The sequence below is a fragment of the Vespa crabro genome, chromosome 4 (genome assembly GCF_910589235.1).
Source record: "Vespa crabro chromosome 4, iyVesCrab1.2, whole genome shotgun sequence".
NCBI classification, from domain to species: Eukaryota; Metazoa; Arthropoda; class Insecta; order Hymenoptera; family Vespidae; genus Vespa; species Vespa crabro.
Window position 1 is genome coordinate 6,173,213 of NC_060958.1, and position 12,421 is coordinate 6,185,633.

The 12,421-nt window shown below is 29.9% G+C and overlaps 1 protein-coding gene across 3 annotated transcripts in view; it reads right to left on the reverse strand.

Annotated features, from left to right (window-relative positions):
- LOC124423547 (protein phosphatase PP2A 55 kDa regulatory subunit) overlaps nt 1–12,421 on the reverse strand; it is a 40,009-nt gene that overhangs the window by 22,282 nt on the left and 5,306 nt on the right. For 2 of the 3 annotated variants that reach the window (XM_046961370.1, XM_046961369.1), the window contains exon 2: nt 78–128. The gene's annotated coding sequence lies outside the window, so the exon portion shown is untranslated. Of the gene's footprint in view, nt 1–77; nt 140–12,421 lie in introns of those variants that run through there. The other variant, XM_046961371.1, reaches the window with a different exon arrangement.

A 12,421-nucleotide genomic window follows, 5' to 3' on the forward strand; every position in this document is an offset into this window, starting at 1 on the left:
TTTTAAATGAAAAAAATTCCAATGTAAAACGATGATTTATGACAATGACATAGCTTTACTATACACATTGACCTTACTTGGAATGTTTAATAACCAAGTGCCAAGCGGGAACCGCATCAAAAGTGGACCTAGAACAAGAGAAAATAATCTATCAGGAATGCATGATATACATATTATCAACATTCATTGAAAAATCTTGTGGGATAGATATTAAAAGACGATAAGATAACTATACTGAGTTACGTGTATATTATGATATAAGAAAAAAAAAAATAAAGAAAATAAGAAACAAGAGATTATTAGATAAAACGTAACAAAGATAAGATTTGTCGGTATTTCGATATATACTAATTTATTAATTACGATTAAACTTATTCGTTTCGCATATTCGTCAAAATTTTTCTTTGTTAAGCGTAACAATAAAAACAAAAAATAAAGAATTCCCTTTGAAATTCGTCGTTACGTCGTAGTTTAGTTCTCATCAATCGATTTACGTAAAATGTGAAGTTTCACGTAGTATAACTACATATATACATACTTACATACACATAACATCATACGACACATCATACATACACCATACATAAATATGTACGTATGTACGTACGTACGTACATTGAGCATTGTGGACAAAGGGCAAAGGAAAAAAAGTAGTATTGTGGTAATCTGGTATAAGGAAAAAAAAAAACAAAAGAAAGAAGAAACGGTCGGGGACAACAAAAAGATGCGAACGTCCTTCTGCGATAGTGGGTCAACACTCAATGTTAAAGGGATCGCAAAGGCATCTCTCTCTCTCTCTCTCTCTTTCTTTCTCTTAAGTAGAACATATACTGATGAATCCGTATAGAAGTGGGTTTTTATAAGACTTCGCTCGAGAGAATGTTAACCTTTCTTTCACTCTCATGGTCGCGTAAAGTCTATCGTTCCAACAAAAATTCACTCTTTCTTATTATACTACAAACTTTTTTTTTATTATACTAATATATAATCACTTCATATAAATATTATTATATATATAAATATTATTATTAGCGAATCGACTATAATTTTAAATAGTATTTATATACCATCAAATTCCTTCTCTTAATCATAATCGTTGATGAGATATATGAATTTTGTAATCCTTTAATGTATGTATGATATATGTATGTATGTATGTATGTATGTATGTATGTGTGTGTGTATGTGTGTGTGTGTATATATATATATATAGAGTGATTATAATTTATCTAATGTACATTGGCACAATCTATCTAGAGATACATTGCATCCAATGTTACTACCGAAAAATAATATATATATACCTTTTATTACTTTTACAATCTGTACAACTTAAGATAGTACAACAATATTAAAAATTTAATATAGTTTATCGTTTTTTGTTTCCACACTTTCGTAATGACAATTTTCTTTTTTATATTTATCTTGTAATTCTTGTTTGTAACATTGAATTAATGCTTATTAATTACTAAATAAATAAATCAATCAATCAATCAAGTATTATTATTTTTTTTTTCGCGATCAATAAAATCGATCTAGAGTTATTATCGACCGTCTCAATGAATGCGAAGTGTTCTCATTAAGTAATTACGAGAGCACGTCTGCCGTTTTTAATAGAACAGAGGCACATATATATAGACGATGCACTTTACAGCAACGACGATAGTATCGGGTCGAGCTTCTAGGCGAGCTTCGACTTCCTGTACGTTGACCGAACGATCGATACATCCGCTCGAAATCGAGAAGACGTTACTTAACCTCTTTTCTCTCTTTCTTTGCTTTCTTCCTTTACCACGAGAAAAGTACCCTAGATAATATTTCCTTTAGTCTTCTCTCTCTCTCTCTCTTTTTGTTTATCATTATTTATATCTTTCTAACTTACTACTTCCAAAGGGCGTTGGAATAAATATTGTCGCTCGTATAGTTTTTCAACATACATATATTCAAAGGACAAGATGTATTATTAAATTCTCTTAAGACAAATTTAGATTAAATTAGAAATTCGTAGTGCCGAAAATGAATTAAAATCCTGTCATTGCGTCGAATAGTTTGAATTTTCGCAAAGTGCTTTTTCTAACATGAATATCAGAAATAAGTGAATAGAAATTAATGCAATTTGCGTAGAAAGAAAAAGGGAGATAGAGAGGAAGAGAGAGAGAGAGAGAGAGAGAGAGAGAGAGAGAGAAAGAGAAAGAGAAAAAGTAATAAGAGAATGATGATAAAAAAATGGCGGATCGATGTTGAACAAAAAAAGGGTCATAGAAACATTAAGAAAATGAATCGTTTAGTTGCCTACACACATCTTCCTCTCTCTCATTCCTTCTTTCGTCTCTCCTACGTATGTACATATACGCGTATACTTAGATGGTATATGTGTACTGGACGCACGGCGTCAGCAGCTGCCGTTTTACTAACACAAGTCGGATCTTTACGAGGTCGAGGGTCGATGGAACCTTTTGCACCTGTTCTGTGGTTGTTGGTGTTTGGTTGCTTCGTGGAAGGTACCCCAACATCTCTTCACCCTTTGCGGCATCTTGTCTTTGACAACGTAGCCATTTCCAAAGTAAAAAGAGAGAGAGAGAGAGAGAAGCCGAAGAGATAGGGGTTTAGAGACAAAGAAGAATAAAACATAAGAAGCAGAAGAAAAGAGAGGAGGAAAAAAAATGAGAAGAGACCGTTTGGATCAATAGATCGTAGCTTGCTTATTGAGTTACAAAAGCGCGTGTTAAAGAAATCCAACAAGTTTGACAAAAATATCATTGATTAATGAAAATTATTATTTGCCTTGGACAATGTTTTGATTTAATCCGAACAATACAATAATATTAGAGAGAATAAACTATATGTATATGTATATGTATATGTAAACTATAGTATATAAAGGGTTAAACACTATTGCATAGAAATCAAATCGAGACAGAATACGTTACGCCATTAATTTGCATCTTTTTTATTTTCTTTTTTAATTTTTATAAACATTATTATTATTTTCTTTTCTAATTTTTTTTTTGAATGAAATAAAAGAGAGGGCGACTATTAGATAGACAAAAAAATAGATATATGTAAGTATCTATGTCGATTTTCAATCGACGACAATCTCGTAGAATACACATATATATATGAGCTGATGATCATGAAAAGTGATCTAAGTAAGTCATTTGAGTTATTAAAAAAAGCATGTTCCGTGTATCAGACACGCTATTCTAAACAATTTTTGTATTACATACAAGAATTATTTTCTTTTTCCTAAGGAATAAATATACTTATTTTTTTTGTACTTGTCATTATGGAAAAATTACTCTTTAAATATAATCTTTGAAGGCACGTGTTAAAATATTTCATAATGTAAAAAGAAAAGTATGTATGACTTACGTAATGATATCTTTAGTAATCATCTGCTTACGAATAAAGAAATAGGAATATAATTTGACGGATATATATATATATATATATATATATATATATGATTAGAAGACTTCCTATCTGCGGCTATAGAACGTTACACTTCGCTGTCCTTAATCTCGAACATTCGGATAGAAACTTTGAATCGAATTTGCCTCAATCACACAACAGTAAATTGGATTGAATCGAACGTTCGATGCATTTCTCTCCCTCTCTCTCTCTCTTTCTCTCTCGATTTATCTCGAGTCGAGTGAAATACCAATTTTGCGTACGAATAGCTTATACAAAAAAAGGAATATCTCTTCTAGAAATATAGTCATGTGTGTGTATGTTGTGTATCTGTATATGTATGATATATGTTGTATGTATGTATGTATGTATGTATGTATGTATGTATGTATGTATGTATGTATGTATGTATGTATGTATGTATGTATGTATGTATGTATGTATGTATGTATGTATGTATGTATGTATGTATGTATGTATGTATGTATGTATGTATGTATGTATGTATGTATGTATATATATGTATGTGTGTGTGTGTGTGTGTGTGTGTGTGTGTGTGCGCGCGCGCGCGCGTGCGTGCTTATGTATTTATGTATTTTAGGTACTCAAGCTTTTCTGCAAGAATAGAAATGCATAGATGCTAGTGTATGCGTTTTATCGCAGAAACAAAAGTGGACGTACTAAACGATAGGATGTGAAATCCATTGTTAACCAGTGAGCTGGAGAATATACGTAAACGGATTTACGCTTTGTGTCTCTTATTAGCAGATAGTGCTATTGTTCGATATGTCTATATATGTATGTATATATGTACATCTACATAGATATTTGTATGCACGTGTATATATATACTTGTACCATACGTACTTACGAAGCTTTCTGTGAATTCTAAATCTTCTTCTATCTACTACTCCTTTCGAGGATTATACAATATGCAGTATGTATATATATATGATGTATGAATTGTTTAATGATTTAAATGCAATTTCAAATTAATTCACACAAATTTGATACCTGTGAATGAAAGGAGAAAAAGAATAATAAAAAAGAAAAAGAAAAAAGAAGAAGAACGCGTAATTAAATTATTAATACACATGCATTGTATTATTATTATTATTATTATTATTATTATTCTTATTATTATTATTCTTATTCATCTTCTTCTTCTTATTATTATTATTATTATTATTATTATTATTATTATTCTTATTATTATTATTCTTATTCATCTTCTTCTTCTTATTATTATTATTATTATTATTATTATTATTATTATTATTATTAAATATTAGAAAAAAATATTTGAAAAAAAGAAATGTTATATCAAATGCAAAATATCTTTTAGAGCGATTAAGTTTTCCAATTTTTTATTATTTTTTCTTTTTACTTCCATAACGTTGATAAATCATGTTCCTTTTGAAAAATCGTTATTCTTATACAAATAGTTATAGCAGTGTGTTTCAGTTACATTACATAAATAATTTACATTATTTCACAATTAAAGGTCAAATTCGATGAGGATTTGGTAACGTATACATAGACACATATACATATGTATTTATGTATAACCATTAACAGAAGTACGCATTTATATTATACACCTAAAATTATTCATCCAGTTTCTGTGTCAAGGAAAACGGATCTAGTTACCTTCGAAATTTCTATTCGCTACGAAGTATCACGTTTCTATGAATTCTCTTGTTATTTGTCCTCGAAGCTCAAATTCTCATTAATTAATAAACAACACAGATCGTAACTCGTATACGATGACATTATACATATGTATATACTAACACGTGTTACATCCTCTTAATCCGTAGATACATATGTTACACATAATCATCGAAATGATTAATAGAAGGATCGAAATACAGATAAGATCGATAGTTCTTAGATAAATTTTAAATATCTAAAAAATAAATATCTAAAAAATTACTATTTCTTTCGAGACATTTTTAAGCTGATTATTAACTTTTTTTTTCAGATTGTAAAACTAAAAATCTAATTACAAGTCTGAAAAGTATCGAAAAAGGAAAGTAGTAAGTAATCGATATTTAAAAATCACCAAAGTACTTTTGATCCGATCTATTATCATCAATCGTTATTATTTAATCATCTTATACCGACAAATGTTTAACGTAAAGAAACAAACAAACGAATTCTTCGAAGTAGATTACTTAAATAAGCTGTCGCGTAATACGATTTATCATTATTTTATATACTAATTGCGTAACGAACTAACTGCACATCGTACATTTGTATACAATAAAAAGTATACGTTTGGATTATCGAGATGTGAAATCGAAAACATGTTTGTATCCTTTAAACGTGCCGCCACCATAGCCGGCAATATGAATGCGTGTGTGAACGTTTAGCTAGGGTTAAGGATCGTAGGAGAATAGAGAGGGAGAGGAAAAATATGGAGTGGTGGTAGAAAGCGGAGAGAGAGAGAGAGAGAGAGAGAGAGAGAGAGAGAGAGAGAGAGAGAGAGAAAGAGACAGGAGAGGGGAGAGACATTATTATTTTTCTTTATGATCTAGTTGGCACACAATCAACTACTTTACACGTACACATCAATCCCTACGTAATTACTTACTTACATGCGTATGATTAGTCAATTGTTTGAACAGATTCTCACAAGGTTACCGACACTTCGTCATGGACGCTGAGATATGGTTATTTATATTTCGAATTAGTCAATTTTACGGAATAGTAAAATGTGACGTAAGGCCTCTACCGACATGTTCGTTACGAATTCTCAAAAGTTTATTAGAAGTTTTTGTTATCTTGTTAAATACAGAACGACGAGTCAAAATTTTATATGTTAATTTGTTTTTCTTTCGAATTGCAAAACTAGAATTATAAATTAGAAGTATAAAAAAGTCTCGTGAAGAGGTAATTGATTAAACAAAACAAAAAAATCGCTTAAGAACCATTGATCTGTCTAAAGACTTTTGGCCCCAACTCTATGTATTATTAGAAAAACCAGAAGTTGAGATTAGAAATATAAAATATAATAGTAACGAGAAATCGTCACTTTGCAGAACGATTTTCTACATAAATAAACGAGGAATCAAGTGGATCTTTGAAGTTATCAAAGCAGATAAAACGAGTTCGCATTACTTACTTTAGAACGTTCTTGTGTATAATATAATTGAAAATATATTCGAGTTAAAACCGAATATCCCGTTGGATATACTTTTCAAGCTGCTAAATTTTGCTTTGCTTATCGAGTGGAAGTTCAAAGTGGTAGTGGTCTCTATTTTGAATCTACGAGTACATTTCTTCCGCGAGAAAGGAAACGAAAGAAGAGAGAAATTAAAGGAGCTTATCTCTTCGCGATTTTCTCTTTCATTCTTACGTCGTACGATGTAATGTTATCTATACGTCTCTAGGTATATATATATATATATATATATATATATATATATATATATATATATATATATATAAGTAATTTTTTCTAAAATAATATATTTATTCTAGAAAAAAAAGAAAAAATAATTCTTTTATGCAATTAAAAAAATTTTTTTAATTTTTAAATAGCGTGTGTATGTGCGTGCGCGCGCGCGCGCAATAAAATGTCTTTTAAAATATCTCAAATAACTCGGGCTACTTTCATAATACTATCCTCACTAAATACTACATAATACATATATACGAATCGAAGAATCTTATTTTTATTAAATTTTTTCTCTTTCATCTGAACGATTAAATAGAGTTTAACTCGAAAATAAAAAAAAGAAAAGTAGAAAAAACGATTGATATCTAATGAAAAATCCTTAAAAAAAAAAAAAAAAAAAAAAAAAAAAATTACGTGCCGTTATTCGGGCCTTCTATCCGACACGTACTTCTGCACACTGTGTACTTTTTAGAAACACACAGAAAATTTTACGCGCTGATTACTTTAAAAGCACTCGCTCATTACTGTACCGTCAAGGGGTGCGTACATAAACGCGAGTAGGGGCTGTATTTACTAAACTGAGAGAGGAAGGTACATTATAGTTAAGCGTACTTAAGGGCCCTCTAGTGGGTAACTGAAAATAAAAAACGTTCGTTTATTTCAACCGATGTTGCACCCTCAAGGTGAAGGAGGTATAATTGCAATTTTTTTTTTTTCCTTTCTTTCCTCCTCTCCGCGCCTTTTTTTTCTTCGGCCAGCCGTGACGGCGCAGCTGTGCGATTCTCCCTTATAAATGAATACTATATATACTTCGTACGTTATAAATTACATCTCTTACGTATAATATAAATGAACGTACAAGTTACAACGAAAATACTTGACTCCTAGATAATGGCGGATGAATAATAACGATCTCGGTCGATAATAGGGAATTTCCAAAAAAAAAAAAAAGAAAAAAAAGAACTCATTTTTGTCATTTGAATTGTTAAAACTTTAAATTGTAAAAAAACTGTAAAAATAAAAGATAACGAATTTGATCCATATTATAGTTTTATTTCGAAGTTTTAATGCTATCTATCCTCCAAAATTTTATTATCCTCTATAACTTCTCCCGAGTTAGGGAACACAAAGAAAAATTTCGAAATTAACTTGATACACAGATATATATATATATATATATATATGATCTCCTATGCTAATTTCATTACCACTTTCTATTACAAGTTTCTACCGTATCTCATAGATGGCGCTGGTGTTAAGATTTTATATTTATAAAATATATTACGAGTTATCTCTCAAACTTTTTTTTATTTGTTTTTTGTCTAATTGCTTGCTCGCGTGCTTTAAGACAGAAGTAGATGTAAATGAAGGAAAGGGATCTTCGCTGTTATCTACTCAATATTATTTTGATATTTGATATTATATTTATATTTTGATATTATATTTATAATATTATTTTGATATTATATTTATATTTTTTTTATATTTCTTTACTCTTCATTTATATTTATTTATTTATATTTATTTTGTCGCGCAAAGAAATTGAGTTTTTTACTCAATTTAGTTGAAAGCTTACTTACTCGCACATAATTTTGCGTTATGACTCATGCATTATCAAAATTTAAAAAAAAATGAAATTAAAAAAAAACTAATAATAAAAAATAAAAATAAAAAAGAAAAGAAAAATAAAAGAGAATTTAGAAAAGGAAAAAGATAAAATAAAAATAAAGAAAATATCAACTTATAGAAGCTTCACGATATAGCTAAAGCTTTCTTTGTATTGATTATATCGAATATGGCGGAGATAAATTGTGTTCCAAGAAAGAATTACATCGACGTCTATTCAATCTAAGGAGATACAAAATTTATGGCATAGAGATTATACGCTATAATAATAATTAAATATATTTGAAAAGAATATAAAAAGAAATTATAACAATAGGAATATTTAATTTAATGTCTTTCAGGAAAACATGTCTTTTTGTTTCATATGTAACTAATCTAATCTAAGTGTCGAGTACGACTATAGGTACCTTTCTCTCTCTCTCTCTCTTTAAAATGAGTATCGAAGTATGATGTACAGAGTTCAACAGGTGTATTAGAGATTGTATTCGAATAAATCTAACAAAGGGAGGAAAATAAAAAAAAAAAAAAAACGCGAACGAAAAAGAGGAGTATGAAACGAGAAGTGTAATCTCTTCCTCTCTCTCTTTTTAATCGTCTAAATATGTATTTCAACGTAAAACGAATGAGAAAATCCAAATTAATCCAATTAACGCGAACAGCCTCGCGAATTAACATGCATCGTGATTGTTAGAAAGAATTGCATCACAAATCTGTATACAATAATAGCATTGCTACGTAATCAGACTTTCATAAGAATATAATAGTTATAAAACGTATATCTTAAATGAATCGTATTCGTTGACATTTTCAAAGGGAAGATACAAATTACTTATGTACGAACGAGCGCCATTAAAACGAATGCGTTCGAACGAATACAATTGAAAAAAATATTAGTTTATGAAAAGAAATTCTGAAGGATGCGAATATGCGTTAGGGTAACCCATTTACCTCCCTGGTAACGGGTGAGTTAATGGAATCAGTTTATCGATCAATTGAAGCGTTCGACTCGCCCGCTGGCGACGCACCACTCTGATAGCCTTCTGATAAACGTAATTTATATACATATGTGTGTATGTATGTATGTATGTATGTACGTAGGGACAAGTACATGTGCAGGTATATAATAATAGCGATTTTCTACGTTCGTGGAATCTCTCTCTCTCTCTCTCTCTCTCTCTTTCTCTCTCTCGGTGGTCGTCCTCCTCAACAGAGAGAAAGGGATAAAAGAAAGAGGGAGAACCACCTCGTAAACTCGTCGATCCGCGTTACGAACAAAAGCATAAAAAGCGATTATCGCTATCTCGAGTTAATTTAAAAAATCGATCCAATTGTCGTGTTTGGGGGTTGAATGAAAAGCTTCAACGATCGCCTTCAATGAAGAAAAAAAAAAAAGAAAAGGAAAAACGATCGAAAAAAGATATATAAAAATCGAGATGTATCCTTTGATATCGGAGTTGCTTCGCGATTTTTTACATTTATTTCGTGGTCAAACGTTAAAAAATTATGGAAATTAAATTATGTAAAATTTCAACAAATCCATACATATCTATATATATTAATTAGCCCTTAAATGTTTTTATGGTTATCACGATGAATTTATTTCTTTCATTTATTTCTCAATATATTTTTCAGCATATAAAAGTCTTTTTCAGAAAATCTGAAGAAAATTCGTATACCATCATCAAACCCCTTCTAAATTGAGATTGGAATAAAAGATTCAAGCAGTAATTTGTTTAAATTATATATTATTAAAACCTAACTCGATCACACTTTGGAAATGTTCTCGAACGCGAAGAATTCTGAAGTTAGATTTAGCTTTGTTGAAAGAATACAACGATATGGTACCACAAGTTTCCTTTTATTATGTGTTTCTCAGAGTTACCTAATTCTTAGAATGTAAAGGAAAAAAAGAAAAATATTCGATGAGCCAAAACAATCAGCTAGCTTGATAAGACGTAGTACCTACTATCGCTATATTTTTTCGATTACAGTATGCCAGAAGGACGTCTGATTCGGTAATAAAAAGTCTACAAATGTTTACCTTACTTCTTGACCTTTTTAACATGAAACGAATAGAACGAATCGATGTTAAACAAACAGATCTCACTGTAATATACGTTCTTATATATCTATATAAATATATACGAACTAAGAAAATTGAATTTGATCTTCAACAATGTTATGCTTCTAATTCGATGCAATTAAAACAATTGTTAAGATACTCTAATCATTTTAACATCGGTTTCAATTGCAAATTGGATGATATATTTTCTAACGAGTAAGAAAACATGAATGATACACACGTGTCACCAAACCGCCATCACTATTTGAATTATCTCATTATGACCTATCACAATCCTATGATTCGTTGAATTTCATAGTTGACACAATTAACATTCCTAGTAATCAATGTACATATTTCTGATATTATATTATCGTATATATATACTACTGTACAAACAAAAATTTTCGACGATTACCCAATATCGAGTGATCTAATCGTTAGAAATAAAAAAAAAGAAAAAAAAGAAACAAAAAAGAAACAAAATAAATCAATAACCGTAGAATTTCGGTGAATATCTTTGCATGTAAATTGTAAAGCGATATCTTTGAAGCTATAGAAGCAACAATATTTTATATCTAAGACATGCCGAGTGTTGTTTTGCTATTAATTGTAAGTAAAGATGCGATTTTTTGTGTATGTATGTGTGTGTATGTGTGTTTATATGGATCAGAAGATGCAAACCAAGTTCTGAGAGAGAATAGTTAGTTCAAGTCCAGCGATCGATAGTTTTCAGACTAGCGATTGATAGTGATTGATAAGTGATAGCGATTGGATATCCAGAAAAGAAATTGATTTCTAATCCAGCAGGAGAAGTTAGTAGTCTTATTTTTAATGCTTGCGAGATTGATACCGATTGAATTTTTATTTAAACATTACATTACAAACATTACATTCGATTGTAATTAACCGAATAATGTTTCGACCTTTTGCACATTCCAATTATCAATATTACTGTCAACATTGTCCATTTTTAGTCATGTTAATAAAAATGAATTTTTTAGCATCCTATATTAATTTATAATTGACCAAATTGTTAAATGTTTATGAAAACTCGAATTTACAGGAATACGTTCATGATTTACGTCTACAAATATAATACATATAAATATATGAGGAAGGAAAAAAAGATCCCTTGTTTTATCGATTTACTCGAACGACTTGCTATCAACAGGTGCCGTCGTGATAAAAACCACCGTAACAAAGTATTGATTTTACGCAAATCGAGGTGTAAAATAATATACAATATCCACAGTGCGTTTTCTTGATTGGAAAAAAAAAAGAAAAACAAATCAAATAAAAAAAAATCACATCTCGAATACGGGAAACAATCTGGAATTATTTAACAAAGAAAATTTCTTATCTATCGATCTAAGTAAATATGTAAGCGTGATAACTCGCGTAGAAAATGATCGAAACGTGTCAATTACTTCGAAATTACAAGCAAGATTATTGACTCCGTATATGATACTTTATTTGCGTCTTTTCGATGATACTCGAAAAATTCTTAAACCTATCGTCTCTATTAAAAAGGGTCGATAAAAGCGTGTAAAAGTTGGAACATCGCCAAGTTTTGTATTAGTGCTTTAAAGTTCTTTGTCGTTGGAAAGATTTAAAAAGAAGAAAAAGAAGAAGAAGAAGAAGAAGAAGAAGAAGAAGAAGTAGAAGAAGAAGAAGAAGAAAAAGAAGACGGAAATAAAAAAAGAAATAAAATTTTCTTCTAAAAATTTTTTAGAACGTCATCTTTTTTCTAATCTTTTTAAAAAAAGAAAATAAAAGAAAAAACCAAAAGAAATACTTCGACATCGATTTCATCAATTTCAATCGAGATCATTTTCTTAAAGCAAAGAAAAAAGAAAGAAGAAGAAATATGAAAAAGAAACACGAGAGAATGCATTCGTTTTTACAGTAGCACTATG